Here is a 12,832-nt window from a genome sequence, read left to right on the forward strand (position 1 = left end):
CATTTCACGCCTAATAGCGTTGAAGTCGCAATTGGGCATTAGTCGAGATGGCTTTGATCTCGTGTTGACAGTTCTTGGCAAACTGCTTCCGGATCCTCACACCCTGCCGAAGAACACGTACGAGTCACAGAGACTCCTTCGTGCACTTAAGATGCCATATGAGGGGATCCAAGCTTGTCCGAAGGGGTGCGTCCTATTCAGGGGAGACCACGAGAAAGCAACACACTGTCCAAAGTGCAAAGCCTCTAGGTTTGTGGAGGTAGAAGGCAGTGATGGCAAGAAGAAATAGTCTAAGATCCCTGAGATGGTCTTACAGCACCTTCCTTTCCTACAGAGGATCCAACGGCTGTACATGATAGAGGAGTCCGCGAAACAAATGACGTGGCACTAGAATGGCAAAAGATACAGTCCTAACAAGATGGTACACCAAGCAGATGGTGATGCATGGAAGCACTTCGATGACATGAATCCTAGCAAGGCTATGGAGGCTCGGAATGTACGCGTAGCGTTGGCAACAGATGGGTTCAACCCGTTTGGAATGATGGCGGCCCCGTACACTTGTTGGCTCGTGTTCGTGATCCCCCTCAATCTTCCCCCCGGCGTCATGTTTGAACCCAGGAACGTGTTCTTGACGCTGATAATACCTGGACACCCGGGCAACAATATGGGTGTGTTCATGTAGCCAGTGTGGGATGAATTGCAACATGCTTGGGAAGAGGGGGTACTGACGTACGACCGAGCTACAAAGAGGAACTTCATAATGCATGTGTGGTACCAGTATTCAATGCATGACTTCCTGGCGTATGGCTTATTCAGCGCGTGGTGTGTTCACGGGAAGTTCCCTTGCCCAACATGCAAGGCAGATGTGATGTTCACCTGGCTGCACAAGGGTGGCAAGTATTCTTCTTTCGACAAACATCGTCAATTCCTACCTGAGAACCATGAATTGAGACAAGATGAAAAGCACTTCACGAAAGGTGTTCAAGTCACCGACCCCATTCCTCAGGTTAAGAGCCCTGCCGAGGTCCTTGCCGAGATAGAGGCTCTCCAAATTGATGAAGTCAACGGTGGTTTTATTGGATATGGTAACAACCACATGTGGACTCATATATAGGGCTTGACTAGGCTCCTGTACTTCAAGCACCTTCTTCTTCCACACAACATCGATGTAATGCACACAGAAAAGAATGTCGTCGAGGCACTCTGGGCAACACTCATGGACATTGGTAAAAAGTCAAAGGACAACGTTAAGGCTAGACTAGATGTGGAAAAGATTTGCGATAGACCAAAGCTAGTGATGAAGACCCCTGCGCCAGGCAAGAGATGGAAAAGGGGCCCGGCCGATTACATCCTGAAAAGGGCCGATAGGAAGGAAGTACTGCAGTGGATGAAGACATTACAGTTCCCGGATGGGTATGCGGCGAATCTGAGTAGGGGAGTGAACTTGCAGACTATGAAAGTCTTAGGGATGAAGAGTCATGACTTCCACATATGGATTGAGCGGATCCTTCCTGCGATGACCTAGGGATACCTCCCCGAGCCAGTGTGGCGTGTCCTGGCAGAGTTGAGCTTTTTCTTCCGCTAGCTTTGTGCCAAGGAGTTATCTCGGGACGTTTGTGTTGACCTGGAGAAGGCTGCACCTCTGTTGCTCTGCAAGTTGGAGATGATATTTCCACCCGGCTTCTTCCTATCGATGCAGCATCTAATTTTGCACCTACCACGTGAGGCATGGTTGGGGGGGGTCGTGCAGGCCCGTTGGTGCTATCCAATCAAGAGGTGTCTAAAGCTTCTTCGGAAAAAGTGTAGAAATAAAGCCATAATTGAGGCTTCCGTGGTAGAGGCATTCATTCTGGAGGAGGTGTCGACATTCACACAGGCGTACTATACTGAGAAACTTCCTAGCGTGCACAATCCAACCCCTCGTTACAACGCCGACAAGAACTCATCAAACCTCAGCCTTTTCCAAGGGGATCTCGGAAGAGGAAGCGCAGGTACCAACAAGAAATTGACCCATGATGAGTGGCGCACTATCATGATCTACTTGTTGTTGAACCTTGATGAAGTGATTCCTTATCAGAAGTAAGTTCTCAATGAGCTTGTTACATATGCCGTGACTATCCTCCACCTATCGATCCGACCCCCTTGTCTCTTGTTTTTTTAGGGAATATATTAATGAACACTGGAGAGGCAATAGGGCTCCTACCGAGCAAGAAGAAGACCATCTTCTTAGACATGGTGTGCCTGATTTCATTTCCTGGTTCTCTACAAAGGTACCATCCAACTAACCTCGTTTGCTCCTAGAAGATTCCACTTTGCTCCTAGGAGCGAGTAATGTAACGATCTACCTGTCCTGACCTTGCAGGCCCGCACGGATGTGGAAATGGGTGATGAATTGAAACAGGTGGCCGGTGGCTTCTCCTGTAGGGTCAAGTCATTCAACGTTTATGATGTGAATGGCTATCGCTTTCGCACGAGAGCCTACGAGGAGAGTCGGGCCAACCTAAAAACCACGTGCAGTAGAGTTCGTATGACCAGCATGGATGAGAAGGACTATTATGGCATAGTCGAAGAGATATACGAGCTCAAATTTAAGGGTGCCAAAGCTTTTAAGCCAGTGGTATTCAAATGCCATTGGTTCGATCCTGATGTCACGAAAAAAGACCTTAAGATTGGGCAAGTCAAAATTCGACAGGATTCCAACTATAAAGGAGACGATGTCTATATTGTGGCTAACCGACATGCCACGCAAGTGTATTACCTCCCATGGGCATGCCAAAAAGACGAGAAGCTTGCGGGTTGGAGCCTTGTGCACTTGGTCTCGCCGCGCGGTAAAGCGGCTGTCCCAAACGATGATGATTACAACTTTGACCCAAACAAAGATGAGTTCAATCAACCTGAGGGGCTAGAAGGGAGTTTGGAGATAGACATTCTTTCGCTCATGGGCATGGAAGTAGACAACGACATCGATGAGGACGAGGGTGATGAGGTGCAGGATGCTGAGGACTTACGAATCCTTGAGCGATGGCAGATGGAGCGCGATGGAGTTGAGGACGATGTAGATGATGATGACGATGGAGATGATGAGGACGATGGAGATGATGCCCGACACTTAAGAGAGCTCGACAATATTGATAGTGATGACGACAATAGTGATGACGATAATAGTGATGACGACAATAGTGATGACGACTACACGCCAGCCATATTGCCGTTCGTGGAGATAATTTCTAATTCATTTAATACTATATTGTTATTATTATTACCTTGCAATTATGTTTCTTTACAAGTACTTGTCAGTTATTTATGCTAACTATTTTAATCTTTGTCATTGCAGGCACTCGACAAAATGCCGGGCGGAAGGCGGTAGCGGCCGCATCGACAGGTCCGCTCGCAGTACCAGATCCACCACGAGGAGCAGGCGGCCGCCGCCGATGATGAGGAGCAGTTGGTGGAGCCGTCGACCAGTAGGGGGGGCAGCGGACATCGCACGTCAACAAGGAGGCTGTAGTTCGAGGAGGCCCCGCAAGGGGGGACAACGATGACGACGACCGGTGACGGCGGCGGCGACAACGACGACGACGACGACGGGGGCGAGCCGACACCAGGCGAGACGGCTTCCTCAGGTTCGAGCAAGCCCTACCAGCGCGGGCCCTCATCGCTCCCTGAGCCATGGCCACTCCCTTCCCGCCGCCCAATGATTCGACCCGTGGGTCAGACGTAAGTAACCATTGTTGATTTCACTACTTGTTCATATGACATGTTGAAAATCAAACTGCAGACTAACAATTGTTGTTAATGACTCGTGCAGTAGTTGGACGTTTGTGAGCGGAGGGAGCAGTTCACGCCATATCAATGGCATCCAGGGCCTGCTGATTAGGGAGTACTACCCTGGCTTCGTCACCCACAAGGGTGAGGTACAGGCGCCCATGAAGTGGGAGCACTTCTCCAGTGTCACGGACTCCAACGGCGATACCCTTGCGGCGAAGATCAAGAGGGAGTTCTGTGTGAGTATTTTCATCGCACCGCATTTCTCAATACTACGCATTCGTTGGACGTTCTTGAAACAATGAAATGATACATGATGTCTGTGTGTAGGACTTCTTCACGTGCGAGGAGGGGAGAGAGCAGCATGCGGCGCGAGTGCAGGAGGCGGTCTGCAAAGATCGTCTCAAGGACCTGTACCACGAGGCGCATCTCTAGTGCGTCATCAGCTACTACGCCAACGTGCTTGGCCAGGTGGTGAAGAAGCCGCAAGTCAGGGAGATGATACTCCAGAGGGAGACCGACCTCACAGAGGCGTAGTACATGCAGGTAATTAAGTAGGAAACATTCGTTCTGATTCCTTCCGTGAAACATTTAATTCATCTTCTGGCATGTCAAATACTTGATGTCATGCAGATGTGTCCGAGGTGGTGCGACAACTACAAGGACTACTGGGCGGCCATTGTGCGTGAGTGGACCACGGACGCAGTGTACCAGAGGCGCAGAGAACGTCGGGAGGGCCGCCTGTAGATGCGAGGGGCACCACACCACCAAGGGAACCAGTCCCTCCCAGTGTTCATGGAAAGATGGGTATGCTTCTGTTGATCTATTAATTCTAGTGCTCAATTGTCATTACTTGTAACCATGTTTGTGTTTTCCTCGCAGACCCAGTCGCATGGTGGGCATGTCGTCAACGAGTTCACGGGGTATGCCCTTGCTCACAAGGGCAAAGCGACGGCGGCGGACAACGTCTACGACCCGGCGGACGGGCCCGACGCGTACACCAACGCGAGCGTCTACCCCAAGCTCACCAGTACACCTCCGCGGCTCGCTAGCGCCATGGGGAGACGTTCGACCCCGCCACCGACCCCCTGGACACGGACCTCTTGATGAGGTTGGGAGGAGGGAAGCAGCATGGCCGGTACTGGATGGCCAACAGCGCCATCGAGTCGTCCTCTGTTCCCACGCTGAGCCAGATTCGACGAGACGGGACCAGGAGCTCCTCCGACATCCCCATAGCGCCTCGGCAGCCGAGCAACGCGCAAATGTTCTTGGCATTTCAGGTAAGTGCAGTTTCATTCATCGTTCACTCGTTTCACACATGTACCTTGCTTTCACATACCATCAACTTTGCGGGTGTAATATTGCAGGCCCAGATCGCACAGTTGCAGACGAACCAGGAGAACATGGCGGTGGCCCATCAGCGGCAGCTGGCGGCTGTCACGCAGCACTACCAGCGTCAGATGCAGGACTTTGCCGCCTACTTCCGGGGCCTTCAGATCCCGGGAATGCAGCAGCACGAGCTCCCTGCCTCGATCTTCGCTCCACCACCTTTTCCTGTGCCTACTCCTACAGCGACTCCGGTGAGTATATTGCCTGTTGCTTGAGCTTGTGCGGCCATCCTGTAGGTACTAATGAGATCACTTATCCTTTGTGCAGGAACAGTCAGCGGGTTCGAACCCGACTCCAGGTGTCAGCCCTCCACTGGGCCCTTCTCCACCGCACGGGTGGCTGGCTCACCCGACCTTCCCGACTCAGGGCTTCACGTGACCAGGTACCGCTCCTCCTCCACCGACGCAGCAGGGGCACTCCGGACCCTACTCGACGTTCCAGGCAGCGCCGCAGTCAGGGTGGTCTCCGTGGGAGCAAGGTGGGGGCTCTGGGGCCCCTGGGACGCTGGGTCGAGCTAGGTACCTCTACTGCCCGCTTGTAGACTTGTCGGCCTTCGTGCCGCTGTGGTTATCGGCCTTTGCGCCGTTGTTTTCTTGCAGGTTTTGGACATGTTATGAACTTGTTATGAACTTATATCGTGTTGAGACGTCATTTGATGATGAAATGTGATTTTTATGTGATATTCTAGTTTATTGTCATTAATATATGTGAAATTGCATGTCTGGAATGCAAGAAAACAGAAAAAAAAAAGCAAAAAAAAAAATTTCCCAGCATTGCCGAGTGCCGAGTGCTAGCACTCGGCAAAGATTTTTTCAAAAAAAAATGCCGAGTGCCTGACACGTCAGCACTCGGCGAAGAATTTTTCAAAAAAAAATTTCCTTTGCCGAGTGCCTGACACGTCGGCACTCGGCAAAGGGTGGCGTCAAGTTGACGGCGCCCGTTACCTTTGCCGAGAGCTGGTGTGACACTCGGCAAATCCTTTGCCGAGTGCCTGCCACGTGGCACTCGGCAAAGATTCCTTTGCCGACCACTTCTTTGCCGAGTGGGCTTTGCCGAGAGCCGCACTCAGCAAAGCCTTTGCCGACGGCAAAGGTTTCTTTGCCGAGTCCGGCCGGCACTCGGCAAAGGCGGCGGATCCAGTAGTGCGAACAGAGATGAGGAATAGGGATCAGCCGATCAGGATAGAGAATTAGGGCCCTTGCTGCTGGCTGCCGCCTGGCGCTTGCGGCAGTGCGGCCTGACTGCCGAGGTTCTCGCTTCGCCTCTTTGGCCTCTGCTCCGCTGGAAAGCACGCTGCCAGGCCCTCGCAGCCTCACGCGCCCACGTGGCCTCACACGACGCGACCATGCCGCACGAGCACTCGAGCAGTTGCGCATGAAGGAAAGAGTCGCGACTCGCGCTGCTGATCACGGGGAATGGGGAGTCGGCGTCTAGCATATCGTATTTCCGAATTCCTATATTACTACTAATCTATACATACCTAGGGGGCCCATCCAATTTCTGGACCTGGGACGGCCGTCCCTCCTGCGCCCCCCTAGGGCCGGGCAAGTAACACAAGATTTAGTCTCTTAGCTTCTTGGTGAATCACTTGTAAAATGGAATGAGAATAGCCTGATTTTGTCTGGAAATTAATTAGTCCCCAATTTACAGTCCTCTGATTTAATTTACCACAAATACTGGATGTTGAAACAATGCTACATTGGTACATTGAACTATTGGCCCTTGTTTATGTTAATTGTTCAATAATTTCATGTTATGCTAAAATTCTATGAATTTATGAAATCATACTAAAAATATGTGCTATATATTATACTATTAGAACCATGTGGTGTTATCACTACCACAAAATGGAATACCCTTGAGGGTCACCAATTTCCTTGAGTGGCGAGATTGAACTCTCAAGAAATATATATTACCTTGGCAGTTCTTGAAAACCTTCCAAGAAATATATATTTCTTGAGTGTTATTTCGTATGCTGAAGAAAAATATGTATTTACTTGAGTGTATTTGGAAACACTCAAGGAATTCCTAGTTTCCTTTAGTGCCATATAGATAGATAGATAGATAGATAGATAGATAGATAGATAGAGTGACTTCCTACGCGGCGGCGGGCGGCGGGCTGGCGACGTCTCCTGCACGTGCCAGCGGCGTCTCCTGCATGGGCGAGCGACCTCTCCTGTGCGCGGCGGTTCCAGCGCAGCTGCGCTTGTGCTCGGCGCCAACCTGGACCACACTGCCACTGTCGACAAGGTGAGCCCCAGTGCCGACCTGCCCCGCGTACGGCCATCCGGCCATCCCCTTCCTCCTGCAAGGGCTGCCGGGGCTCCGCATCTGCACAGCCACAGATCCGCCAGGCACCCAGGCTACCGCAGCCAGCGCAGACCACCCTCCGGCTTGATGGCGCCCTCGAGTTCGTTCTTTTAGTTGCTATAGGTTCTTTTTTATCTGATTCGATAGTAGGATCTGAAACCTACAGATTTCGACGTCAGTCCTGAGATGGGGACATGGTATTGTTTTGATTCCAGTTATGGTTCAAAACTAGTGGCATTGCTGGATTCAATTTCAGATAATCTACAAATTTAGGGCTTGTTTAAAAGTCCGGTATTTAGACTAAAACCCTTGTAAATTACTGGTCCTAAAATTTTTCCAACCCAAACTGAAATTGATTGTTTGGATGATAGGTGAGCCTACTAATAAAACAATCGGATAAAAATAATTTTCTCCTCAGCTCTGGAAAATAAAACGACAACTATCGGCCTCCTCTCGTCCGCTCCCATGGTTACTCTTCACCGAGAAAAGTCTGTCGCGGCGGCGGCTGCAGCGAGCTCTCCATTCGCGCCTCTGCTCTGCTCTCTCTCCCTCTCTCACGGAGACACAGCGATGCCTCTCTCTGACTTTCTTCAGCGGGCTCCGGGTCCGGGAGCTCGGCGGCGCCCCCTCCCGAGGAGCGGTGGGGCTCCCGTACCTCGCCGAGCTCTCCTCTGACTCCGGCGGCTGCAGTGGCATGGTCATAGCCGTTGAGCACTCCGGCGACCCTGTCATCTCCTCTGCCAAGGTTAGTAGCCTGGGATCCATCCTTCGTCTCGCGTGCTTTGGCAGAGTCAAATCTTCTTCCAATTGTGACTTGCGAATACCAATCGTTTGATGAAATGCGTCATCCGTCCAGAACTCCAGATCCTCTAACATGGCGGTGTCCGACGAAGCCAGATATGTTAGCCTCTGATCCACGGTCTAGCTGAAGCCGAGCTGCTACTGCTCGAGCTTTGGGGCGGGCATTTCTTTGCATTGCAGGCAGCCTGCCTGACGAGGCGAGGGCAACAGCTTCGGCATCACTCCGCAAGGCAGGCAGCAGCTCGCGGCAAGGCAGGCAACATGTCCGACGGTGTCGTGAGTCGGGCAGCCTGCGACCCTTGGCAAGGCGTGCAGCAGCTCCGGCAGCCTGCGCGGCGCAGAGAGCGACGTCTCCTGTCGAAGACTGCACAGACATGTCGTGGAGGCTCTATTTAACAGACGAAAGAAATTACAGTTGTATTCTAGTGCACAAGATATTATACCTGAAAGCTAATTACCAGTGAATAAAATTACAAAGCTGCCAAACAGGGCCTTAATGTTTTTTTTTTTTTTGAGTGCATATCTTTGTGTAGTGATCTGAAAAGGGTTCTTTTTGTGGTAGCAACTGGTACGGTCTATATATTTAAGATTAGTAGTTGTGAACTAAAACATTTATGTGATATAAAACACATGGGTTCTCTGAATTGTTGGGTCGTACAACACTTTAGATCATTGCTGAGTCGAACTGGACATTTTGTTATTTCTGCTGTTAACATCCATATAGCTAAATAGATTTTGTGCCTTTTTTCAGGTTTGATCAGCTTGTGCCTTTTGCTTGGCTGGTAAGCTCCCCTTCATTGCCCATGTGAATGGTGAATGTCATTCATTTATAGCTTCCTCCTATGTAAGAATCTGATTGTCTCTAGCAACTTTTTAGGTATGAATTGAGGATCTGTGGAGGCAACAATATGTGTACTGTGTAACAGTACTAGGAGTTTATGTTGTCAAAATTTTTTTGACTCCTGTCACATTTTGAATACCCAAGATAAAAATCCTGGGCCTGCCACTGAATGTAGGTGCGCATCCAGCTTTGCTGCGCCACTCTGCTCGTCCTCCTCAACTCGGGCTCGATGCACAACCTAATTTATTTCTCAGAAAGCGAGAACAACTTCTATTTTAAGACAGAGGAAGTACGCAATTAGATTAACCTACCCTAAAACTACCCATCAAGGGTCAGTATCCACCATAATGTCTACACGGATAGTGTCAACAGCTCAACGCCATGACTATTGGACAAGTAGGCATGGGGACTTCAACGGCCTTAGGGCCATCTTCATCTCTAGGTTAGTAACCCTTAAGCAGAATTAATTGAGAAGTGCAATAGGTGTTTATGTGCTTAGGTTAATTAAAGTCCCCGATATGTTAAAAATCTAACATATGGTATCATAGCTGATTTAGCTTAACCACACTATTATAGATTTGGACATCATTGCCGGCCTCGTCACTGCCGGATTTGTGAGAACCGACAGTGATGTACCTTCACTGCTGGTTCTAAGCTTGAAAATGAGAAAATGATTGGGGCTGGACTAAAACCGGCAGTGAAGGACCACATCACTGTCGGTTTGTGGCTTGCACCAATAGTGAGTTGGCGGCCACTTATCACTGCCGGTTCTAACCAAGAGCCGACAATGATTTGGTGCTATCACTATCAGTTCGAGCCAACAACCGACGGTGATAAAATAGCAGTACAAAAAGTTGGCGCCGTCCTCTCCTTCCTGCTCTCTTCCATCCCGAGCATAGAGGCGCGCGTTTGGGCCACTCCCTCCATTGTTGCGGCTACTCTTCACCGTGAAGCTAGCTCTTGGATTTAGAAGAATGGCTTAATCTTTTTGCTTTAAGGTTAGTAACATGCATCCACTCTTTTGATTTTGTAGCTTAATTAGCGTTGTTTTGATGGCTACATTGCTTGATTCTCATTCTAGTTCTTTCTCCATTCTAGAGAGCACTTTTTCAATTGGACTTTGTGCAAGGCTTCCAAGCAAATTGTGGTGAATCCATCATCCAAAAGGTTGGTATCTTTGAACACATTTAAAATGCTAGCTAATTACATGGTGGTCAAGATCATTGTTAGTATGTGATGCTATAATTAGTTTTTGATAAGAGTAGAGTAGATTCTTTTACAATTTTGGTGAGCAAATTAATCCATGTGTCACCTACCAACACATTGTTTGGAGCTACATTGTTGTTTATGGTCATGTCTCTAATTTTAATCTTTTTTAAAAAATTAGTGTCTCCATTTTTATGTGGCATCGAGTAGAATAATTGTTCTTCGTTATTGTGCAATAATTGTTTTTATGGGGCTACGATTTTCAATTTAAATGGCCGGGGCTACCAATTTTAATTTTCCAATAATTAGTGTATAATAATGTTTTTCAAAAATAGGGTGACTAAATTAAATAAGTGTAGAATAAATGGTACTTTCGAGCTACAATTGTTGTTCATGAAGCTCGACTTCTTATTAATTTCTCTGTAATTATTGTCTTAATATTTTTGTGTAGAGATGGATCGAGAGTGGATGCATCTGTCCTGAATAGACAAGCGGTACATGCATGACGTTAGCCAGTTTATCACCAATGCCAAAGCTCAAGCTAGGAATGGGAACCCTGTCTTCTGCCCATGCAAAGATTGCATAAATCAAAGGAAATGGGCTCAAATTGAGTATGTACGAATGCACTTGATTACCAGGGGGTTCATGCTAAACTATATAATATGGACTATGCATTGCGAGGTTGGTGTGAATATTCTGTAGGAAAACGATGATGACATGGCCATACCTGACGTAGCCATCCACGATGCTGACGAGGAACCCGGTGTCAACACAGAACCTATGGCCACAGTTAATGATGTGTTTAGGAACACGCTAGCTGACGACATTGAGGATAATAATGGCATTTCTCAGCTGCTACATAATGTAGAGACCGGATATCTTAGTGAAAGATAGTTGAAAAAGCTAGAGAAAATAAAACAAGATGGTAAAACACCATTGTATAAGAATTGTCCATGAGCAAATTGGAAGCCGACATCATGCTGTTGGAGTTCAAATCGATAAACGGATTTAGCGATAAAGGCTTCGATCAGTTGGTAGCTATAATAAGAAAAATGCTCCTTGAAAGAAATGAGTTGCCAAAAAAGACATACCTGGTCAACCAAATGATCTACCCCATCGGCCTCAAGGTTGAAAAAATCCATGCGTATTCCAATGATTGCATATTGTACCGTAGAGACAAATACAAAGACTTGGATGCGTGCCCCAAGTGTGAAGCTCCATGATATAAGGAAGGACCGTTAGATGAGGGTACCTACACTAGAGGAGATCCCATGAAGGTTGTTTGGTATTTCCCTATAGCTCCTCGGGTGCATAGGTTGTTTTCATGTGCAAAGTCAGCCAAGCTGTTGCGCTGGCATGGCAAAGAGCGTAAGAAAGATACAATGATGAGGCACCCCACCGATGGAAAGGACTGGAGGACAGTCAATACTATGTTCTATAAGAATATCGTTGGAGAAGTAAGGCACCTTTGGTTTGGTTTGAGCACAGATGGGATGAATCCTTTCGACCAAGTTAGAAGCAATCATAGCACGTGGCCCGTGACACTCTGTATATACAACCTTCCACCTTGGCTCTGTATGAAGCCGTCATACCTCTAAATGTCACTACTGATCCAAGGGCCAAGACAACCTAGGAATGACATCAATGTGTTTTTGGAAACAATTATCGATGGACTAGTGGAGATGTTTGAAAAGGGTGCAGAGGATGTTTAGGACGAGTACAAAAAGGAACATGTCACGATCAAGGCAGTACTTATCGCTACAATCATCAACCTGCCAGGTTGAGGTAGCTTGTCCAGAGCGAAGACAAAAGACTATACTGGATGCGTCGAGTGCTTGATGACACTGATGCAGTACATCTACCAAAGAACTTAAAGATAGTTTATATGGGACACCATACGTTCCTACCTAAGGATTACCCTTATCGTAGGAATAGAAAAGATTTTGACGGGACTATTGAGAAACACTTACCTCCAAAATATCAAGATGTGCCTGCGATACTTCAAGAAGTCAACAAACTAGAGGTTGTCCTTGGAAAGGGAGACAATGCAGTAGCAGCGCCTAATGGGAGCGTCTAGAAGAAAAAAAATCATTTTTTTGGAAACTACCTTACTGGCTAGTGCTAAGTGTATGCCACTATCTTGATCCCATGGACATTACTAAAAATGTGTGTGGTAACACGCTTAACACCTTGATGGACACCGGGGGGACATCGAAGGATTTACTAGCCACACACCTAGACATGCAACACTTGGGAATCAGGAAAGAGCTGCATCCCATGGCGCTATAGGATGGCCAATTTGAACTTTTGGTTGTGTCGTGGACCTTGAAGAAGGAAGAAAAGCATGCGCTTATTTCTTTCTTCAATGAACTCAAAGTCCTAACGGGCTACTGTGTGAACCCGAAGAGGCTAGTGAACATGAGAGAACTCAAGTTCAACTATGGCTGTATAAAAGCCCATGACGGTCATGCCATTATGACTCAACTGCTCCGTGTTACCCTGCGTGGTATCCTCCCCCCA

General features: G+C 48.2%; 1 pseudogene; it reads left to right on the forward strand.

The window, feature by feature from the left end:
- Positions 1-418: 418 nt before the first annotated feature.
- Positions 419-3,367, forward strand: LOC136488490 (uncharacterized; annotated as a pseudogene).
- The last annotated feature ends 9,465 nt before the right edge of the window (positions 3,368-12,832 follow it).

This window comes from Miscanthus floridulus, chromosome 10 (genome assembly GCF_019320115.1).
Source record: "Miscanthus floridulus cultivar M001 chromosome 10, ASM1932011v1, whole genome shotgun sequence".
Lineage (NCBI taxonomy): Eukaryota > Viridiplantae > Streptophyta > Magnoliopsida > Poales > Poaceae > Miscanthus > Miscanthus floridulus.